This window comes from Solanum verrucosum, unplaced genomic scaffold (genome assembly GCF_900185275.1).
Source record: "Solanum verrucosum unplaced genomic scaffold, falcon-dt-bn FXZP01000203.1, whole genome shotgun sequence".
Taxonomy (NCBI): Eukaryota; Viridiplantae; Streptophyta; class Magnoliopsida; order Solanales; family Solanaceae; genus Solanum; species Solanum verrucosum.
Genome location: NW_026020815.1, coordinates 279,264 through 304,249, shown reverse-complemented (window position 1 = coordinate 304,249; position 24,986 = coordinate 279,264). Strand labels below are relative to the sequence as shown.

The following is a 24,986-nucleotide window of genomic DNA, read 5'->3' as shown; positions in this document are numbered from 1 at the left end:
TAAACTATAAAATCTGTACTTTCAAATGTGAGTTTTTGTTAAATATATTTTATTTTTATTAACTTTAATAATTAAGTTTAATTAATATCTGGTGACGAAAATATTTATTTTTGACAAATTTAAAACACCAAGACTACTCAAATAATAGTTATGAGACTATTCCAAACCTACCAGGCTACAACCTAATATAATGGACCATTTTTGGCATTTTCTCCATAATAGGCTAACAGCCTAGCTCTAATTTTCCATGATATGTCTTAATATAACTTTTTGTACATCTAAATAAAATCTATATAAAGACTACGATTTTTAATTATTTTATCATCACTTTAATTTCTTTGTAAAAGCATTTTTAGTATACCCAAAAAAAAAATATATATATATGGGTGTGAAAGGTAAGTTAATTGCTTCAATAGAAGTGCACTATGGAGATTGGAGGACACTTAATTCGTGACCTTTTTCACACCAAACCTCATACTATACCCAACATAATCCCTAGCAAGATACTAAGTTTTGGATTTCATGAAGGTGAAACTATAAAGGTTGGTTCAGTTGTTAGCTGAAAATATAACTATGGTAATATATGCACACTCTCTCCTCTCTCTACATATGAATCAATTTTTTTACGTTTAGGTGTGTTTGATTTTAGGAGAAAGTCAACTTCCAAGATATATAGTGTTTTTCACAAAAAGGTTATTTGATGAATTCTGAATTAATGTCGTCTTTGCTTTCTGTAGCTAATAATTTGACATTATTAATCTTTTATGATAATTTTTTTTTTCATAAAACTCTAATTTCTGAAATATGATTCAACTTTAGTGGGGTATATACTTTTCATAAAATATTTTCACTTACCAATCAAATATCGTAAGATATTGTACAAATATTTTACAGATTTCATTGGAGAAAATTATGAAAATCAAAGAAAAAGCTAAAGAAATGAGCTAAATATATGTAATTGTGATTGTAAACATCTTTTATGAGGGTTTAAAAGATGGAGTAGCCTAATAAATATCTCTTATGTTTTCGACTTCAATGATTGTAGATGGAAATGATAAGATTGCAAAGCAAGTTATTGAAGCCGTTGATCCTCAAACTAAATCAATCACTTTGAAACTAATTGGTGGAGAACTGTTAGAGTTGTACGATTCTTTTACTGTTATTATATCAAGTGACCAGCAATGGACTACATGGACATTTCTGTATGAGAAGAAAACTGAAGAAACCCCAGAGCCTCTTGGTCTATTGGGTTTTGTCATTGGTTTAACAAAAGATATGGTCACCTCCTCAAGTAATAGAACATCAATTCCATACAATGGAGCCATAGTTATACATATGAATAAAAAGCATATGTGTATGTTTACACACATACATATATTTGTGTGTTTGTGTTATATTAGCTAGCTAGTTCCAACTAGTTAGCTATTGTGTGAAATAAATTACTTTATGTTTGAAGAATGTATATAATACATATATATGCACTCCCTCTCCTTCTAGGGATTGTATTTCCAATGTTTGATAAATGTAAGATATTATGAATAGTTGCAAGTTTGAAATTTATCTATAAAAAAATCTATAACAAAAACAATATATATTTCAAAGAAATTATTCCCATTGTTTTTCTGTCAATTATTTTGTTTTTCTATAGTTCTAAGATTGGGCATAACATTTATAAAATGTCCCTTCTGTAGTATTGATTAATATAGAATACAATGACAAGGTAATGATCATGAATGATTGATCATATGATATATACAAAATGTCATAAAAGACTGATTCATTCTTTAAAAATGAGCTCAGTCCTCTATGATATCTATGTGATATATATCATATACAAATATGGTTTCATAAAAAATAATTCATTTCATAATTGTATTTTCCTTCTGAAAAATTACAGAAATCACATACTTTTAAGGTAAAATTACAATCTACCCCTTAAAAGTTTATAATTACAGAAATCCCTCAAACGGATACAATAATATAAGCGCTGATACATTAATTTGATGCGCGTGATACATTAATCGTTAAGTAAGATACATTATATTTTATACATGATACACTAATCTGATGTACATTTTATACATGATAGATATACTAATATGATGCGCAAGATACAATAATATAAGCGTTGATACATTAATCTGATGCGCGAGATACACTAATCTGATGCGCGAAAATGAGGGATTTTGGAAATTTGTAAAACTTATAGGGGATAATGGTAATAAGTAAACTAAAAGGTGGGATTTCTATAATTTTTCCATGAATGAATATGTCCATTAATCATGTTATCTTGTCAATATATAGTATAGGAAAAGGGGCTGATGTACTTCTCAACTTTGTCATTTAAAGCTGATATATCTTCATTATGAAAGTGACTCATATATACCCTTACCATTATACAAATGACTCACATATTCCCCTATCGTTACAAAAGGAGTTCACGTATACCTTTCATCTAATGGAAGTGAAAAAACTACTTTTATTTTATTTTTTTTGACTTTATATATTTTTTAAAAATTAATGTAGGGGTATATATGATCCTTCAAGCAAAGTTCAAGGTATATATTAATCTTTTTCATGCATAAATTATTTTTTGACTTCTTTGATTATCATTATTTGAGTTTCTTATTTTTTTTTTTCTTTCATTCTTTAGTGTAAATAAAAAAAATTAAAACTCTTTTTTTGCGGCCCTATTGTAATTTTTAGTTTTTATATTTGTAAAAAAAAATTGGGGCATCTATAATAATTTTTTAAAGAAAATTAGTGAAACATAAATAAATTTTACCATCAAAATAATAAATTTAAATTACTCGTTGAAACAAAAAAAAAGCGTATGTGTGAGAAGGATCAGATATACCCCACATGGATTATATTTTTTTCAAAAAATTAATTAAATAATTAGATTAAAATTATTATTTTTTGATTTCAGTCAGAGGAAAAGGGTATATGTGAGTCATTTGAATAACTGTAGGGGTATATATGAGTCACTTTCATAACAAGGGATATATCGACTCTAAATAACAAAATTGGAGGATATCAGACCCTTTTCCTATAATATATATGATGTGAGCATTATACAGGACTAATGAGGTTTTTTTTTTTAATAAGTGAATAAGTCATCTATGATACTATAGCAATTTATGTTGCATACAATGGGGGTGTCATTGAGTACTGAGAAATGTTATTTTAAGAAATTTTTTTATAATAAATAGAATTTAATCTTAATTCAATTTTTATTATATTATTTTTACCAAATTTTATATATAAAGGAAATAATAAAAAGTAGAGTCACCGTTTAGATATAAATTTTATTTTCGTTTGCAAAAGAATATTTTCTTATAAAATTTATTTTCTATTAATTTAGATTCTAAGCAATGAATTAGTGACTTCAACATTATGTAAAATTACTTATGATAGTCTAATATTTTATCTTTTCCATATTATTAGTCTAATAATAATTCCCTAATATTTTTATTTTTAAACACTATTTAGAACTTTATTATTTAAAAAAAAAAAAAAAAAAAAAGACCACAAACTAATATTGAGAAAGAGAAAAAAAGAGAAGAAGATAAAACTAACAAAAAAAAAGAAAAAGAAAAGGAAATTAAGAGGAAAAAAATGGATAAAAGGAGAAAAGAAAACAAATCGCAAAGGATAGAAGGTGGGAAAGGACAAAAGACGTGGGAAGACTACCCCGAAATAACAAATAACTTATTGACATAAGATGTGTAACATTGGGAGGGGAAGAGGGTTACTTTGAAAATGGAATCATGAGCCTCTAGTAGTACCTTCTTTACAATTCTGTGGGGGTTCGAAAATCCAATTTAAATTATTCTTAGATTTGATCCAATTTATAAGATTACTTATGTACACCTAAGGAGTATAGTTATAATGACCCGGATCCGAAAGTGTCACACCCCAAATCCAGATGTGATGGCACGTGTCCATTTTCCACCGGACACGTCAGCCTAACCCAACCACAATGATAGAGAAGTAGAAATACGAGAATAAAAGATAATAAATAAGCGGAAGACTTTAATTAAGACTCAACACTACCCAGAATTTGGTTGTCACATGTACAAACCTCTAAATACAGAATTCGAATAAAAATATACAAGTCTCAGAGTATAGTTCTCGAATAGAACAAAACTGAAAGTAAAGATAACTCAAGGGCACGTCTGGAATGAACCGCTACCTCTCGAGTATGTCCCGAAACTCAATCTGCTAAAGAAACTACTAAGCCAAATCTGAGAGAGAGTTGTCAACCTACACAATTGTGTAGAAGCAAGGGTGAGTACCGAAAACCACAGGTACTCGCAAGTAACTCTAAACTAAGCAAAACTAGCAGCTACAAATAACTCCTTTCAATCCCAGCCGAACCACCGAAACTTCAATCTAGCAGCAAACCAACCAACCTATACTAAACAGATCATATTCAACAGCCAGAACCAACAGTATATCCTCATCAACCTCAGATCAACAAATAAGAGCAAGTAGATCAAATTCCACATAAGAAGGGTAAACCGATACAATCCACACATCACAGACAAAGATAAGGCAAATGCGATGCAAAATGCAATAATGATGTCATGTAGTCGTGATGCATGTCTGTCCTACGATACACATCTGTTGACGTAATCAGTCAGCGCTGAATACTCAAATCAGAACCCATGGGGGCCACACATGGACCATGTATCACCGTCGGAACCAGATCCCATCGGCATCCAAATCGCTAGCCGGAGCTAGTCCATCTCATATATCTCTAGCCGGAGTTAGTCTCAACTGTGTCTCATATCCATCCATCCTCATATCAGTGTCTCAGAACTCATGCAACAGATAGTTCACACATGTGATGAATAATGAATATGCACATGTTATCAATCACAATCATCTCAAGACCACATCATAGTATTACACATCACATGTCTCAACATCAATGTCTGTATCAATCATAGCCTACTCATGCTCTTCTATCCCCTCAATATCAGTTACCACATGACTTATTCAACAAATTCAAGTCACATATAACACATTTAACTCGTTTTATTCCCCATCTTTCATTTACAACAATTTCAATCAAAAAATAAAACCCATCCTCAATCCCCATTACTCCCCCAACACAATTAGGAAAGTAGTCATGCGTAGTCTAAGAGTTTTACAAAGTTTGGAAGCCACTTGCCTTAAAACGAACTCCAAAAGTTACTTGACTTGAACATTTCCTTTCCGAGTATAATCCGGATCACGATAATCTATTCAAACAATTATTCACAATCACAATTCGAGTCCAATGACACCAAAATCAAGAAATTTAGGGGAAAATGGCAAAACGGTCCAAAAGTCTCATACCGGAAAACGATACCCAAATCTGGAATTTTTTTTATGTAAAATGATCCTTAAAGTATTTGGAAGCTAATAGTGAAAACCAATTTGAAAACGGAGTTGAAATCAATTCACAAACTCAATTTGAAGGAAAATTCACGTTCTTGAAGAAGCCTAAAATATTCGGATCTGAAACCCTGACTCGAAAATGAAATATCTCTTGAAAAACATCTTACTCATGCTTAGATAAGTTCAAATATGAAATTTCATAAAAAACGGAGTTAAGATCGACCTTGAAATTCTCAATTTATCAAACTTTAACTTTACCGGGAAAGTCTAAATTGTACACGGTTAATATGATGAAAATAATCGATGAATCAATAATTTTATGTTAAAATCAGTTTACCCATAACATAAGGATTGTAAATATACCTTTTTCATCAAAAAGGGAGTCCAAATCGATAAAACCCCAATTTTTCCTAAGAGATTTACGGATAGGAAAAAAAACCAGATAAAGAAATTATGAGAAAATGTCAAATTGAAGATTGAATACTAACCCTCATATTAATTCAAGAAGAAACCCATAAGAATCACTCCATTTCGATCTCTAGAACTCCCGATATGCTCAAAATACCAAATGAACACAGTCTGAGATTTTTATAACAGTACATGGCTGTTATGCACCAGAAAAACAGCAGTTAATCTTTCACTAAAAATGCCGTAATTTCCTCATACGATAGTGAAATTAACCGATTCTTTTTTTGTAAATGTCTTAAATAATGATACGGACCTGCTCGTTCAATCGGAGTTCAATTTCATGCTCGTTGCCCAGTCAAATATCATTTCTACTCGGTAAACAATTATTTTTTATTTGCGATAAAAGTACAATCTCGGGTTAGCGAAAATGCACCCAAAATTTGCAGATAAGTCCTATAATTCATGCTCAAAATTTCAGAACTTTCGGAATAATTTTTCGACCTTTAAAATGAATAATGAACCCTTTAGTTGCCACAATTTGCTGAAATAGTGTCAAAGCATCCAAGAAGCTTAAAAGCTCACCCAAAACTCATTTGACACTTCCCGAACACAAACCAAATATGCTACTAGCTTGAAAAAGACATTTCGGACTCAATGAAATCGTCGGAATTTGAATTCGAGGTCTCCTTGACCCAGTATCCGATAAGGCGTCAAGAAACTAACTTTAGGCTCAAAAACTCGAAACGCACTCGGGGCCTCTAAAAATTCAACCAAGACTCATTCTAGACTTAGAATCACCCCCTGAATCCAACGGTGCCCTCGGAATTCCATTTCGAGCACCGGAACCTCGTTTGTTGACCAAAGTCAACTCTTGATCAAAATTTCACAATTTTTGCAACTTAGGACCTCAAATCTTCGTTTTAACTCCAAATTTGACTCCGTAAATTCTCATAGACCCGTTTCGACATTTTAAAACTGCTGGAATTGACGAAAATCCGATTCGAGTCTCGAAACTCCAAATGACTCGAAATAGCACTTTTAACCAAACTTTAACTCTTAAAAACTTAACTTTCCAAAAACTCAACTTTTCATCAATTTTCTTTCAAACCAACTTCGAAAATACAACAATTAGGACTTGGGGCAACTATCGGGAGGGGTAAAACGGTCATTTATGAAAATTTCCAAAAATGACCTTTAGGGTCATTACAGAAAGGTCATTTTTGATAATTTTGAATAGTCATTTAACTATAATTAATTAATTTGCGGGTGATTTGTTTATTGTTAAAAATAATGGGCCAAGCCTAAAATATTAAAATAGGTTAGTAAGAAATTATTATTGTTAATACATAGTTAATTTAGAAAAAAAGAAAAGAAAAAGAGGAGGAGCAGAAAACTAACCTGCGTGCGGCGTGAACACGGATCAACAGAGGGTAAACTGCTTCACGTAATTTTAGGGTTCTTTAAGCTCATAAATCAAGTTTTAATAATATTGGTATTTGATTGTAGATTTGAGCGATGTTTTTGGGTCTAGATTAGACCTATAGTAATATGAATGTTGTTAGTTTTGGAAGCTTATTGTGATTATTTATTTGAAATGATTGTATTTATTTGAAAGTCCAACAAAAGAGAAAGGCTCAAGTCATTGAGTGATTGTTCGACTATTTGAGGCAAGTGATTTTCTAAACCCTTGTTAAGTGTATGGAATTCGTGTATTTCCTTGTAATATGTGTTTGGGGGTAACGAGACTTGGTGATGGGTTGACTTGTCCACATTGATTAATTCTAATGATGAAAAGGGGTAATAAAAGGCAATGTGATTAATTGTTTATATGTGATGTGTTGAGAATGGTTTGAAAGGCTTGTTGAATCATTGTGAATGTTGTATCATGATTGTGTTGATGTGAATTGTGTAATGTTATTAAATTGGTCATCTCTTAATTATTTGTGTGAATATGTCATTTGCATTGTTCTGAGACATGGCTGTGATAAGTGTTATGTGAATTGAGAAAGAATAAGAAATTAAAGAGGATGCACCATTTCGAGAGACGTATCGTGAGCCGTGATGGATACTATATTTCGAGGGACGTATCGCGCGCTGCGATGGTTACTATTATCGAGGGTCGTATCGCACGCCGCGATGGATGCATGGACAGATAAGTCCCCCATGGGTCCCGGACTGAGAGACAGCGGGTGTGTATCATTAGGTCAGACATGCATCACTATACTTGACATTGCATTGCACTTCTTTATGATTGGTGAACTTGATCTTGTGTGTTGCTGATCTTGTGAGTGCCTTTCCGTGGAACTTGTAACTGATGAATATTGAACTTGTTGTTGAAGATATGCAATTGTTAGAGTGTTGTTGTTGAGGATATGAAACTGTTGTTGTTGAGAATATGAAATTGTTAGAGTGTTGTGTTAAGCTATGTGCTTGTAAATTGTGAACTGTTAGGTTGGGCTGGTTGTATACAGATTGTAGTTGTGAAGGTTCGGTTGGGGTGTAAGGAGTACTACTCGTATTCTATCCCCTTAGCTCATGTTTAGAGGTTTACTTGTTGAGTACCGTGTGGTTTGGTACTCACCCCTTGCTTCTACAAATTTTTGTAGGTTACGTGCCTGGATTTTTGTGGTACTTGTCATTCTCTTCTTTTCCAAGGCTTCTCGTGGAGGTTTGTGAGGTAGATGTTTGTCATTTCAGCGACCTTCTTACTCCTATTTATGATCTTGTTCTATTCTAGAAACAATGTCATTTTAGACTTGTGTTTTCTTTTGAATCAATTGTAATACTTTAGAGGCTTGTACACGTGACAATCAGATTTTGGGGGTATTTTTGAGTTGATTATAAAATTTCCGCATTTTATTGTAATGATTGAGTTTTAAGCTAACTTGTCTTGGTGGGATAAGACGAGTGTCATCACATCCATTTTCGGGTCGTGACAATAGTTTATATAATGCACCAATAATGTAAAAAAATGTTTTATACTATAAGATTAGTTCAAAGATACTTAAAATGTATCTTTATAAAAATTGAGATTTATAATATTGAATATAGATATACCAATAAAATTTGATCTATCTATACAACATAATTTTCTGATGAAAGGACGGATAAGGGTAGCTCCGCCCCTATACGTACGTGAGGCCACACTAGTTTTCAGTTTTTGAAAATACACGTAAGTAGCAGCAACTACCAACAATGGGAAGAGGAGGAGAAATCCTAAGAATTAGAGTAATTTGCGATTTGCACCTCTAATTTATGCGCTCTTGTGTGACTTATCCTATCATTTTTAATGATTTGCACCTTAATCTTTTTAGTTCTTTGTAAAAGCATAAAAACTTTCTTTTTTCAGTTATTTACCAGAATAAAATAATATGTATCTTTGTACAACTTTTTTTAATGAGGCTAAAAAATTAAATAGTTATCTGTGTATATTTCTGGAAAAGATTAAACAAATGTATTTGACACTTTAAATTGACCCAAAAAATTTTTTTACTGAAATTCTTGCTTTTAAATTAGGCAAGAATGTGGCTTTCAATCTTATTAAAATCTATCTATTCAATTTGTTTGTCTCATTTAAAAAAGAAAAAAAAATTAAAAAGAATAATTCTTTATATATATATATATATATATATATATATATATATATATATATATAATTTCTTAATTCCAATTTTTTTCACGTATTTAAAAATACAAAATCAAATAATATTTTAGTACATTCAACATATCTTTCATTTAAAATTAGAAAATTCAAAAATCATATTTACTTAAATTTTATATCAAATTAAATTCACAAATAAATTGAAACGATAGGTACCACAACATGTCTATTTTCCTATTAGGAAAAGTGAAAAACATAAACGTGTTCATTGTATCACAACAGTTGAAGATTGTACAACAATAAATTGAATTCAAGAAATTAATACTGAAAAAAAAGAAGTTAGCAATCAATTCAACATGGACCATAGTCATTTAATTTGACGTTTATCACACAAAAGATTGTTTTTTTATTGGTTACATAAAAGTCATTTAATCTTAGGGGTTATCACACAAATTATTTTTCTATTTTTATACTAAATAAATGTCAACATGGACCAACATGGACCATAGTAATTCAATTTGTGTTTATCATAAAAAACTTTTTTTTTAAAAAACTCCGTCATAATACACAGTCGCTATAATCTCTGTCACAGGCTCTGTCCTACGGATGAGCATTTTATGCGCACGGGTAAACCCTCCACAGTGTAATAGCTTACAAATCACATAATTAAGGGATGTAAACCGCACTAGTGCGACATGCTCAACTCGGAAGACATTGAGGGGGGATCTATCTCGAGTCATTCGTGTGGATGACCACCTCTAAACCAACAGGGCCATCCCGAATGAGTCAAGAGACCTTTTTTGACTACATATAAAAGTCATTTAATTTTAAGGTTATTAGACAAAGATTATTTTTCTATTTTATACTCCCCATTTTTATTTACATGTCGTCCTTACTAAAAATAAATGTTCGATACTCCCCCGTCCACTTTTAATTGTCATGGATTTCTTTTTTAGAGTCAAACGATAAGAATTTTGACTAACATTTTACGATGTATTTTTTCATCATATTAATATGTAAAAAATTGTAATTTGTAGTACTTTTTTTATAGTTTTTGAATATCTAAATTTTCTGTTTAAAATATCGAATAATGTAATCTAATTTAACTTTAAAAATTAGTTAAATTGACTTTTGAAAAGCGCAACATGACAAATATAAGTAAACGGAGGAGAGTACTTGTCATTTCACAAAACCATTACATAAATAGCACTATTCTTCCTATTTTACCCTTGAGTGTTATTAACTTTGAAAGTATGAATTTGACCAACATAGAAAAAACCAAATGATTAATTAATGTTCACTTGTTAATTTAATTAATCAAAATAAATTAATTTATGTTTATTTATTGAAAATTTGACTACAACTCTACAAGAGAACACTAAATAAGGGTAGAATGGTAAACCAACCTAATTTCTTAAGGAATGTAAAATCTAAAATGGTGACATATAAATAGGAACTGAGGGAGTACCGGATAAAAGTCATTTAACTTTATGTTTACCGCGTAAAAGTCATTTTTATCTAAATTATATATGTCGCATGAAAATATTTAATTTTGTCTAAGTTTACTAAAATGTATATTTCTCTTGATGTTTTTATATTTTGTACCAAAAATATGATATGACACTCTAAAATAGCTAATTAGCTCAATAAAACAATATTAAATGTAATGAATTAATTCAGAGACCTTCTTCAAAATCATGTTTGCCATTGGTTTCTTTGATTCTGTAAGAAAAAATCTTTTGTTAATTACAAACGTATATATGAAATTTACTTTTTTTTTTTAAAAGTACGCATATTAGTAAGGTCAAAATAGTTAAATTACTTTTTAAAAACTAATTAACGATAATAAGTTAAAATTATTACAAAGAATCAAAACAAAGCTAGTATATGTATATCATAAACCACAAGAAACATAAGTATTATTAAGCAAAATATTAAGGCAGATTTTTGGATTTTCTCAATGTAATTAACTTATTCTGAAGTGTCATGTCATATAAATGGTGTTAAATACAATTTTTTTTGGTGATACTTTTTTTTGTTAAGTTAGGCAAAATTAAATGACTCTATGTGATAAAAAATTTAAAAGTTTATTTTGATGTGATAAATTTAAAATTAGATGTAATTTATGTATTATAAAATAGAAAAATATTTTTGCGTGATAACCCTTAAATTTAAATGACTTATGCATAATAAAAAAGTAAAATAAAAACTTTTATATCATAAAAGCGGAATGACCTGAAAGATCTTCGTACTTGACTTTGTTGCTCATCCAATCAATAGGCGTATAATATAACTAACTAGACGTGAAAATTCCACATTATTTTTTAATGACACGTCATAACTATTACAAAAATATGATGACATGCACATAAAAAAAATTAATATTAAAAAATAATGATATACAAAGGAAAAATATGCCATTTGCTCTTTCTCTCTCTCTCTCATTGTTCACTCCTTTCCTCCAAATAGCATGTTCCATCAGGTTTTATCAATTTATACTATACAATTGATTTGCATCAATAAATACAAGTCAAGTATTAACAAATATAATTTGTGTTAATGAACACAATTATATCAAATTGTATCAATAAATGTCAAGTGTATTTGTTCCTTGGGTATTAATTTTGTAGCAAGTGTATCAAGTATCAACGAATACAACTTATATCAACGAATACCACTTATATCAACAAATATAATTGTCTTAAAACATAATTATATCTAGTGTATTCACTTTGTATCCATGTATTTGAGTATATGCAACTAGCTATAAATTTGCATCAATATATTCAATTGTATTTTATCTTTGTTATACATTTGTATCATATGTTGTATACTCTTTTAAAATATGATTTATACAATATTATATTCCTCCCTCATCCAAACATTGATATTGGGAGTCTGAGTATTAAATCAAAGAGGAGTAGAGGAAGAAAAGATCTATCTACCATTTCTCAGCTAATTTGTATCGCTTATATCTCATCTAGACCCTTACTTCCTTTGTTGTTGATTGTGTTTCTATACAAGAGAGAGCTAAAAAGGGAGGGGACGAAAAAAAGGGGTGACGAAGGAGATATGTGGGGGGGGGGGGGGGGGGAGGGGATCCATTGATTGAGAAAGAAGAGAAATTTGTTATAAAATCCTAAGTATAACTAAGAATCATAATTCTTTTAAACTATAATTATGTATATTAAATATATAACACATATTTGCCATAATTAACTTTTTAGTTTCCTATTATCCGTAATAATAAATTTTATACCCTACAAATATTATGATATATTTAACATTATAAATTTAAGACTTTAATCTCTTTTTAAAACTATATCATATAAATTAAATTAAATAAAGTAAACCCAAATACACTCAAAATGAGTTAACATAGAATCTTTTTTTTATTGGCTCCTCTTGAATCAATTCCTATTTCAATCCGTATTGAACCTATCGATATATTAATAATCAAGTCTGCAATCAATAGGTGGAGAGCATTAACCAATATCGTATAATAATACATATATATCCAATTCAATCTTGTCTATTCAAACCACATCAAAAACATGTGATACAAATATGTAGAGGATAGTATTTTGTACAAGCTCTTCATAGCTAATTAGAATCTATGGGTAAAACAAATACTCCTACTGTTTCAAATTAGTTGTACACTTTATTTTTTACATATTTCTTGGAAAACATAAATAAGAAAGATTATTTTACTAATCGACCACTTAAGAAATTTTTTGAGTTTGCTTTTTGCACATATTTATTTCATTTAGGACTACTATTGTTATTTTCCTTGAATTATATATTTATTAAACACAAAAAAAATTATTCTCTCCTAATTGGCATGTCATGTCACACTAAATTTTATTTTTTTAGTTAATAAAATTACTTAACTCTTCAAACTATTTAACTCAATCCAAATAATATTGACATCTAAGAATAAATAATTCAGAAAGTATTGATTAGATTAAACTTTACAGATGAAATTATAAAACAAAGATAATTTAAAAAGATTTAAATATAATATGTAAAAGTAAAAAAATTGTAAAGATTCATCAAACTCATCCAATCCATGTAATATTGTCATCTAAGAACAAAAATAATTCAAAAAGTAATGATTAAATTAAAATTTACACGAAATTGTAAAATAAAGATAATAAAAAAAGATTTAAAATATAAGAATATTATAATAAGGTAAAGATTAAAATTTATATTGACTATTCCTAAAGTCATATAAATATTTTAACCTAAATATCTATCTTAGTTGGGGATCATATTCTTTTTTTTTCACCTTTTTCCTATTTATCGTACATTAAAAAAATCCACTATCATAATTCATATCTTCTCAATTTTTACTTATGAGTTGATTCATCATAAAATTAAAAATAATATTCACTTTTTTGAAATATTCTCTTACTTTATATGAAAATCGTGTTTGATCATTAAAAATTAAATTCAACTTAAAGTTATATTTTAAATTTGAAAAAAAAACAGCTTAGAATAGAATATCATAATGAAATGCACCTAACTTGTTTTCAACTTACTTTTCAGTTTTGAATTTGTATATAAGTGCATTCAAATATGAAAATTTTCTAAATATTCATTGAAAAATATATAACCAAAACAGAGGTAAGATAGTAATCCAAAAAATTAATAGGGGATTTGATCATCTTATAATTTTAAATAATTTAAAAATATTTTCCTCATTTTAATGATTGAAGTTATTTTTCACCAGAAAAAAAATGAAGATCACATTGTTTGACACTTTGACTAGAGGTGTCGGTTGCTCTCATAATCTTATCACTAAACTGTAAATAATCAATTAATGTATTTTTTTCACCTTAGTCGATGACTTAATTAAATTAAATTATTATGATTGGTATAAACACGAGTGTTAAGTAAACTTTTACGTAGTAAACACATTATATCGACTGAATCGAGTTATAATATTAGTTTGATGAGTTAAATAAATTAATTTTTAAACATCAGAGTTTAATTTAATATGGTATATATACCAATTAATAGAAAAGGATGTTTTCGTTTTGGTGATATTTAGTATATTTTGAGAAAAATAGTTCTAATAACTGAGTGATATTATAGTCTTTAAAAAACATTGGTGCTGTTTTGAGAATTAACTCCAATGTTTTTTTTGGAATTTTACAAATTTATTTACAATTCAAAAATAAATAATTATAAGGATAAATATTTTAACATGATTCTATCTTAATTATTTAAATTAATAAATAATTTGAAATAACTATTTTTTTTAGTAAAATAAACAGAATCATAATTATTTAAATTAATAAATAATTTGAAATAACTATTTTTTTTAGTAAAATAAACAATTAATATGAGACGGGAGCTATAAGTACATCCGAACATTTAATTCTCACCAACTTCTTGTCCCAACCTTTATGATATGTTGTAATCACGTTTTAAATAGTTATACATCATAGCTTTCACATGCACACATAATTGAATTATTACTCTATATAAAGAATAGAAATTTAGCCAATTTATCACCATCTATTTTTCATTTTTTTGCTATATCGAAGAAAAAAAATGGGTCTGAAAGGCAAGTTGATTGGTTCGATAGAGGTTAAGTGTGGAGGACACTTGATTCATGATATTTTGCACGTCAATCCTCGAAATGTACCCAACATAACCAAGATTAATCATTTTGAGATGGATCATGAAGGTGAAAGCATAAAGATTGGCTCGATAGTTAGTTGGACATATAATGACGGTAACATACTATGATTCCCTTGCATCAATATAATTTCTATAATTAGGTATATTTGGCATATATGAATTCATTTACCAAGAAAATGTATTTCAAAAATAAATTATTTGATGTTATTTGGTAGTAACAATAAAATATATTTTTTGTAAAATATTTTTACACCAAAAGGGAAAAAACCTTCATTCACTTATGAGCAAAAAATATTTTCTTGCAGGTATTTAAGCTTTCTTGAATATTGATATCTTTTTATGAGGAAATGACTTTGATATTTTATTTTGTTTAATGTTTATAGACGGATCTGAAAAGGATAAAATTGTTAAGGAAGTGATTGAGGCAATTGATCCTGAGGAGAAATCGATCACTTGGAAGGTAATTGGAGGAGATCTGCTAGAGTTGTATGATTCTCTTACTATTATCACAGCATGTGAACATGAGTGGACTACATGTTCATTTATATATGAGAAAAAAACTGAAGACACCCCAGAACCTCTTGTTCCATTTGGTTTCCTCCTTAATTTGATCAAGGAAATGGAGGGTCATCTTCTCAAATAATACAAGATCAATCTGGTATCTGATAGTTCTTATCGTTACGTATTTGTGTATGTCTACGTGTACACGCGTGTGAATTTATGAATATCTATATATATATATGTGTGTTTGTGTTACAAATATATACTATATTTTGTAATATTGGCTAATTCTAGCTAGCGTGTCAAAATTAGTAATGTTGTGTTAAAAATAAAGAATATATCGGATGTATTGTACGATATATTATGTATCTTTTCGAGTATGAAATGAACTATAATAGCATATGCAAATTGTATTTGTAAATGTGCTATCTAATTCCTTTCCGGCATATATTTATATATTTATTTATTTTTCGTTTCTCTAGTTCTAAGATGGGAATTAACACTCACAAAAAGTTTAGGCTTAAGTCATCTCCGGCCACCTAAAGTTGTCCGCATAATTTACTTAGACACTTCAACTTATCCCTGTGCCAATTGAACACCTTATTTGTTCAAAAGTCATTCCTATTAGATACAAAATGCTGACATGGCAAAAAACGTGTGCTTCACTTTCTTTGAGCGCGTTAAGTTATCAAAAAATAATATTTTTTCTTTTTTTTCCCCTTAACTTATGCAACTGAATTAATAAAAAAGAAAAAAATTAATTAACAAAAAAAAAGGAGCAGTCATCTTCTTCCCCATCCCTGCATCTATTATTCCACCATTTTCATCATTTTTCTTACACACATGCGCACACCCCACCCCCTACTCCTCTCTCTTTCTCTCACCCTCTGCCATTCTTCTTCTTATTTTCCTTTTTTATGTTAATTTACGTCTCAAAATTTCGATGAAGCTCAATTTATTACATGAAAAAATATGAATTGATTTTTTTGGGAAAAAGTTTGTTATTTTTTTTTTTCAATTCTAATAAATAGTTACTAATGGATAGAAGATGAAGGCAATGAGTAAAAGATATTCATGCTATCGAAATGAAAGAGAATGAGTATATAGCTTGAATGGATAGAAATAGTGTATTTTGTACTGCCGACGCCAACGAAAGAGAAGAAAGAGTTAGAGCGATGGTTTGCTGGAGTCGTTGGTGCCGACACCAGCTCCGGTGGAAGGGGAAACTAGAATTGGGTCTATCGAAGAAGAAGAAGGGAAAGGGGGGGGGGGGGGGGGCTGTTAATTAAAAAAAAACTTTTTTAATTTTTTAAAATACTTTTTGGATTATTTAAATAGAGCTTTTAAAAAAATTTGAATACAATACCACGTGCCATCATTTTATTGGTAAATCGATTTTGTATTAACGTTTGAGATACACGCATTTTTATTTTTCAACTGTTTGTCAGTTTATGTAAAATAGGTAAAAATTTCTTAAGGTTAGAGTGTTCAATAGGTACAAGCCTTAGTTGAGGTGTCTAAATGAATTATGTGGACAATTTTAAGGGGTCGCAGATGATTTAAGCCAAAAGTTTATTATGCAAAATTGATCAATAGTCGCCCAAATTTATTTAGGATGTGTTTGATAAGGAAAATATTTTCTTAGAAAATAAGTAATTTTTTATTTTTTTAAATATTTGATAATAAATAAATAAAATTATAACTTTAATATAATTCAGGAAAACATTATGATGGCGGGATAGGAGTGGGAAGATGGGGTGGTGGAGGTAGTCAAGGAGTGGAGTAGCAAAGGGGTAGGGGTTGGGGCGTTGTTTGGGAATGGGAGGAGATAATAAGCTTTGATATATTATTAATGGAACTTGTATTTTTGTCTACGTATTAGGGGTGTCATTTTTCTAATTTTTTAAATCTTATTATTGTTGATTATTGGTGTGGTTGTGAGAATTGTACAACCAGAGAGTTTATTTTGTTGAGAGTAAAATACTTAGTGTTCAGTTGAGATACTAAAGTTAATTTCTTAGATTGTAGAGTTATAATATGAAATCGCTTATTATAGTTAGTAAAATATAATAAGACCCAAGATCACTTCCCTTATTTAGCATCATTGAAAATTAAATCATAAAGATAGATATAAATGATGTGTGCGGGAATGAGAGACCAATGGCCACAAGGGCTACATTGACACACATTAAAATAATTTGTTAACATATTTATGATAATCATCATCAATGTCATGTACATATCAAATTTTACGTATCTAAAATTTTTTGTATCAAAGTGGTGCCTATCAATTATGGACAACTTCACAAGAAAATGATATTGGTAAGGTGTCATATGGATTGGTTGGACTGAATTTAGACAGGTCAAAATGAATTGAATTTATTAATGGGACGATTATTAACCCGTCTATGTGACTAGACAAAATGCGGGTCATAACTCAACTCATTCAATTTTTATTAAGTTTTAATTGTTTTATTTGTTTAATTTTAACATTTTAGTACCGATTTTTATTCTCTCTATATTACGGCTACATATGACATATTAACTAAAAAAAATATTTTTTATAAATATATAGACAAAAAAATTTATGAGTCAGTCTGGGCTACATATTAAATCATTTTTTAATGAATTGAACTGGGTTGAAATGAGTTAACAAATGGGCCAGTTATTCTTGGATGGATTGGGCTAGATTTTGTGTTTGTCTTCTTAACTTTTTTTTTTTTTTTGGTTAATTGACAAATAATGCATTCTTTTGTTATAATACATATTAAGATCTAAATGTGAAATGTCAGTATACATATATAACAATAACTCACTATAGAAAACATGGAATTTTTAGACAAACACTACCGCAAATCACCATAACGAGGTTAAATTGTATTACAGATAATTGTGTTTATGTTTTTTTTCCTCACAACGATGTTTGATCTTAGTATTGAGACCGACTAAATTCAAATTTCCTTTATAGGATCATTCTGTTAGCGGACACATTAATGTTACCTTTCACATGTAGAATAGTTACATTGGTATTTTAAACAAGAAAAGAGAAATCGAAAATTATATTTACCCGCTTTCAAAAGAAACCTTTATTCTTGCAAAAAATATTTAGAATTTTGATCTATTATGAAACATCGGAATAGAATTCTATAAATGCAACATCAACTTTTACATAATAAATATGCTTCATCTTTATAATTCATCCGTTTAAGCCTAACACTTCTTGGTCAAATTTTTCAACCATACAAAATTTCAAATTCATAATGTTGAAAAATATGCTTCCTGATAAGAAAGCTCCCTAGAGAAGAACAAATTCCTAAATGAAAGAACATAAACATTAAAATCAATGGTCATGGAATTTAGAATTCTGAGTGAGTCCCAGGGCGGGGTATACCAAAAATATCTTGAAGTGTTAAGTAAAGGCGAGTTCCATAGGGCATAAGCCCCTGACATAAAAATGTATGCTTCAAGCGTTAATTTTGATTGTTATTGTTTCAAAAGTATTTTTTGCTATAAATCATATTTTTTATTATTGATATAATGATAATGTCATTTTGTGTATTATGAGTATCTTCTTTAATGTACTTTTTCAACCTATGTATAAATACTACTTGCATTTAGTTATACACTCTATTTAGTATTAAGGTATGTATAATTTATAGATAGAAATTCATGATATTAGTAATGCAACGATCTTTAAAGCATGCATTAGAATGGTTATAAAGACACAAGTTTCCCTCAAAACCTTTTACATACTTTCCACCATATTTGCGGAGGTATTTTTGTAAATAAAAAAAATTAGAATGATTGAACACATTATTTTAATAGAGATAAGCATTAAAAACACCCCTCAACTTTGTGCGAATTATTTGTATCATCCCTGAACAATTGATAGCTTAAAAACACCCATATACTTGGCGAGCTAAGCTTAACTACACTCTCCCATTTCATACACAATAATGTGTCATTCACGCGCTACAATCTCACAACATAACCCTTTGATTTCCATGGAAATCAAAGGGTTTTAAGCTTAAAACATTGATTAAAGTATTGGTAAGGATCTGCTTTTCTTTATTTTGTTAGGATTTTGTTCGCTTTAGTCTTAAGGATTACATTTCAATTTGAAATTTTCTAGGGCTTCCTTTGCTGCCATATTTTGCTCATCTTAAATCTTGTTTTGAGGTCAGTTTTAATGGAGGAGAAGTTAAATAGGAAGAAAAAGGGTATTATAGTAGCTGCTGGTAATTAAAAATTGACTGAAAAAATAAATAAATAAAAAGTCTGATGTGGCTTTTTGTAAATTTTCACCCGTTTAAAGAGAGTGTAATCACTTGTTGTATCATGTGGCCCGGGAGGGGTGTATTTAAGCTTAGTTCGTCAAGTATAGGGTGTTTTTAAGTCTATCAATAGTTCAGAGATGAAACCAATAATCCGCGCCAAGTTCGTGGATGTTTTAATACTTCTCTCTTTTTGATATACCAGAACAAACACTGCATAAGAAATAATATTAGCATAACCAATATAAACATAACTAATACATCAGAGTCACACGCTATCTTATACACCCCACATAACGATCCTATATTTTTTGTGGATAATATATCTAGTAGGTTTTTCACACAATTAAAACCTATATAAGGACAACTTCCAAACATTTTCTCACCATTTTCTTTCCACAACATTAATTTTGCTACATCGAAAAGAAAAAAAATGAGTGTGAAAGGCAAGTTGGCTGCTTCAGTAGAAGTGAAGTGTGATGGACATTTGATTTATGTTCTTTTTCACTCTAATACTCATCATATACCCAACATTAGTCCTAGTAAGGTCAATCATTTTGAAATTCATCAAGGTGGAATCATAAAAATTGATTCGATAGTAAGCTGGAAATATTACGCTGGTAACACACCTTTCTTTCACTCTCTCTCTCATATTGTATGTATGTATGAAAATACGTGCGTGTTCTTTTACTTATATGTGTGTTTGGTCTTTTTCAAAAGTAATAAAATAGTTTTTTTAAGAAAAAGTTTTTTGACGGTGTTTGATTACCACAAAATATTTTGCATCAGAAAAAAGAAGGGAAAAATGAGAAATATGCCCCCGAACTATTATAAATGGTATGCAGATACCCTCCGTTATATTTTTGGGCGACATTGGTGCCCCTGCCATCCAAAAACTAGAGCATATATACCCTTTATACTAACGGAAATACACATGTCATAAAAGAATCCACCGACCCGACATTTATTAAATATCGGATCAAGGGATAAGATTGTGATACGTGTCTCTATTTAGTCTTCCGTTAGAGTGAATGACATATATGCTTTAGTTTTTGGACGGCATGGGCACCAATGTCTTTATATAATATAATCACTCCATCAAAAATGTTCTTTAGCGGCAATTAATTAACGGCAATAGCTCAATTGCCGCTATACTATATTTTTTTAGCGGCAATTAGCACTCTTTAACGACATTGTATCTAATAACACTTAACTAATGCCGATAAAGACTTTAACACTCTTTATTAATGTGTCTATTTATTGCCGCTAAAAGTTGTTTTTGTTATAGTGAATCACTCAAATAAATTTATTAAAAAAATATCTTACATTACAACTCTAAAATGTGTGGTTATCTAATTGATGCAAGACTTACGTGCAACAGCACAATAAATTAATTATATAAATTTAATAGTTTTTTTTTAAAAGCATTAAACGTTTTAAATTATTAAGAGTCCTTAGGATATGATATATATATCATAATATTTGTTTCACTAACAAAAATATTTTTTATTTTATTTACTAAATATAAGACATAATATTGTACAATAATATCATAATATTTGGTTCACTAATTAAGTTGCCCCTGAAAATTTTTAATGAGTTTAAAATTTTTATTTATTTGTGGAATTCATGTTACATGATATAAAAAAAAAATTATTTGTCAGGTAAGATGTTTTTTGAATAATAAATTTAGTTAAATAATTTAATTGATATAAATATTTAAATTGAATAATTTTATTGATACAAAATAAAATTTAATAACTAAATTCTTAAAATTAATTGGCCTTTTGAGATATTAACGTATATTGTTGTTAAAATCAAAAGAATAAATTAAAAGAAGCAAGCGACAAAAAGAGAAAAGAAAACAAAAAAAATAACGGAGCCAACTAAGAGAAAAGGAAATTAAAGAGGAAAAATAGGAGAAAAGGAGAAAAGAAAATAAATCGCAATGAAAAGAAGATGGATGGGACAGGACAAAGTGAGGCAGATCAATTTTTTTTCTCAATCCCTGTTTGAAATTCATATTGAAGCGAACTCGACTAAATTTGAATTATGCACTATAAAATTTATTCAGGTGTGACGCTTCCACAAAATTTTCTCCATATTTAGGGTGAAGACAAATCAATTCAATTCAAGGGAAATAACACTATTTGATCTTTATCAAATATTTACCAAACTCTGATTACCTTTGAATTTGGCTATTTAGAGTTAATATGCCCCTCGTTATGAAATTGACTCATATATATTCTTACTGTTATACAAATGACTAACATATGCCCCTACCGTTACAAAATGAGCTCACATATACCCTTCATCAAACAGAAGTGAAAAAATTAGTTTTAAATTTATATTTTTTACTCTAAATTTTAAAAATAATAATTATGTAGGGGTATATATGATCCTCCTAGCAAAGTTCAAGATATATTTTAACTTTCCATATATAAATTATTTTTTGACTTCTTTGATTATCATTATTTGATTTTCTTATTCTTATTTTATTTTTTTCTTTCATTTTTAATGTAAAGAAAAAAAATTAAAACTATTTTTTTATGGCTATATTATAATTTAGAACTATTTTTCCGTTATATTGTCAAATAGTTTTTGTATTTGAAAAAAAAAAGGGTAAAATAATAAATTTTACAAGAAAATTAATGAAACATGGATAAATTTGGCCACCAAAATAGTAAATTAAAATTAGTCGTTAAAAGAAAAATAATTTAAAAAATAGATGTGAAGAGGATCAAATATACCCCATTTGGATTTTATAGGATAACAGCCTACCTCTAATTTTCCATGATATGTCTTGGATTATGTCTTATAATGTTTATAATAACTATCTGTCCAATTAAGTGAAATCTATATAAAGGCTACGATTTCTAATTATTTTATCATCACTTTCTTTGTAAAATATTTTAGTATATCTAAAAAAAAAATAGGCATGAAAGGTAAGTTGACTGCTTCAATAGAAGTGAATTGTGGAGGACACTTAATTCATGACCATTTTCACACCAAACCTCATCTTATACCCAACATAACCCCTAGCAAGATACTAAGTTTTGAGTTTCTTAAAGGTGAAATCATAAAGGTTGGTTCAGTTGTTAGCTGGAAATATAACGATGGTAATATATACACTTCCCCTCTCTCTATATATGGACCAATTTTTATAAGTTTAGGTGTGTTTAATTTTAGGAGAAAGGCGATTTTTAATGGTATTTTTCATAAAAAGGTTATTTGATGATTGAGGAAAGTCATTTCTATATAAGTATCTTAATTTTTAACATCATATTACTTGCTCCCAAAGTTTATGTACTCTATAAGGTTCAACGGGAAATAAAAATGTGCAAAATCACTAAAATTGTAATGAGTAATCAACTTCTTAACCCATGTTTGCAACATAAATGTTGCATCCGTCAAATTTAGGGTAATGCTTGTTAATTTTCACATGTTTGGTTGGATTAAATATTTTGAAAAATATTTTCTAAATCAATTTATTTTTCTTAAATTTAAGAAAAATGACTTCCCTTCAAAAATTAAGGAAAATATTTTTCAAAAATGTCCTCCAACCTCAAATTACAATTTTTTTTCTTGCCTCACCCCGTACCCCGAACCCCCCCCCCCCCCCAGTCAAAAAATAAATAATAATTAAACTTTAAAAAAAATCTCTTTTTAAAAAAAACAAAGTGGGGATCAGGTCTTGGTTGTCGGGGTCGGATCCTGATTTAGAAGTTGGTTCTCGATTCGAGTGTCGAAGTCAAAATCTGAATTAATAGATTGTGTTCAAGTTCGGAGGTAGGGGTCAGGTCCTGGATCGGATATCCAGTCTCAATTCAAATGTCGGGTCTCGGGTCAAAAGTGGGGATCAAGTCTTGGTTCAGATCTCAGGGTCGGATTTCAGATCTGTCTCGGGGTTGTTGTCCTAGTTCGCGTGTAGGGTTCATATCCTTGATCGATTATTGAGGTTGGTTTTTGGGTCAAAAATTATTTTATACTCTCTAGTTAAAAATAAAAGATAGTTTCTTTAAAATGTTTTTCATTCACAAATCAAACACCAAAAAATATATTTTGAAAAATATTTTCTACTCACCAACCAAACATGAGAAAATAAGTCAGAAATCCACTTGTTTTCGAGAAAAACATTTTCCTTCAAACCAAACACACCCTTAAATTTTGAACTAGTGTCTTTTGTTTGCTCTAGCTAATATTTCAACATTATTAATCTTTGATAATAATTTTTTTTACCATAACACTCCTTATTATGTTCTGAAATATGATTCAACTTTAATATATACTTTCCATAAAATATTTTTACTCACAAATCAAATATCGTAAGACATTGTACAAATATATTACAGATTTCATTGGAGAAAACGAAAATAAAAGAAAAACCTAAAGAAATGAGCTAAAAGTATGTAATTGTGAATGTTTATATATTTTATGAGGGTTTAAAAGATGGAGTAGCCTATTAACTATCTCTTATTTTTTGACTTCATTAATCGTATAGATGGAAAAGATAGATTATAAAGCATGTGATTGAAGCCATTGATCCTGGAAGTAAATCAATCACTTGGAAAGTGATTGGTGGAGATGTGTTAGAGTTGTATGAGTCCTTCATTGTTATTACGTCAAGTGATCAGCACCGGACTACATGGACATTTCTGTACGAGAAGAAAACTGAAGAAACTTCAGAACCTCTTGTTCTATTGGGTTTTCTCATTGGTCTGACAAAAGATATTGAGAGTCACCTTCTCAAGTGATACATATGAAAAACATATGTGTGTGTTTACACACATACATATATCATATATGTGTGTGTTTGTGTTATATTAGCTAGCTAGCTAGTTCTAACTAGTTAGCTAGTGTGTGAAATAAGTTGCATTATGTTTGAAGAATGTATTACATATGTACTCCCTCTCCTTCTAGGGATTGTATTCCCAATGTTTAATATATGTAAGATATTATGAATAATTGCAAGTTTGAAATTTACCTTTAAGTACTCTATTAATAAAAACAATGTTATATTTAAAAGCATGTTATCCTCATTGTTTTTCTGTCAATTATATTTTGTTAGATTTCTTTAATTAGTTATAAGATGGGGAATAACATTTATAAAATGTAGTATTTTATCAATAGCCTATCAACTGTGTTTTGTGTAATCCTTTTCCACC

At 29.2% G+C, this 24,986-nt stretch overlaps 1 protein-coding gene and 2 pseudogenes across 1 annotated transcript in view; all 3 read left to right on the top strand.

Annotated features, from left to right (window-relative positions):
• LOC125813446 (kirola-like) overlaps positions 1-24,986 on the top strand; it is a 436,501-nt gene that overhangs the window by 136,241 nt on the left and 275,274 nt on the right. The window lies entirely within an intron of this gene.
• Positions 383-15,689, top strand: LOC125813416 (kirola-like; annotated as a pseudogene).
• LOC125813415 (kirola-like) lies at positions 19,737-24,575 on the top strand (annotated as a pseudogene).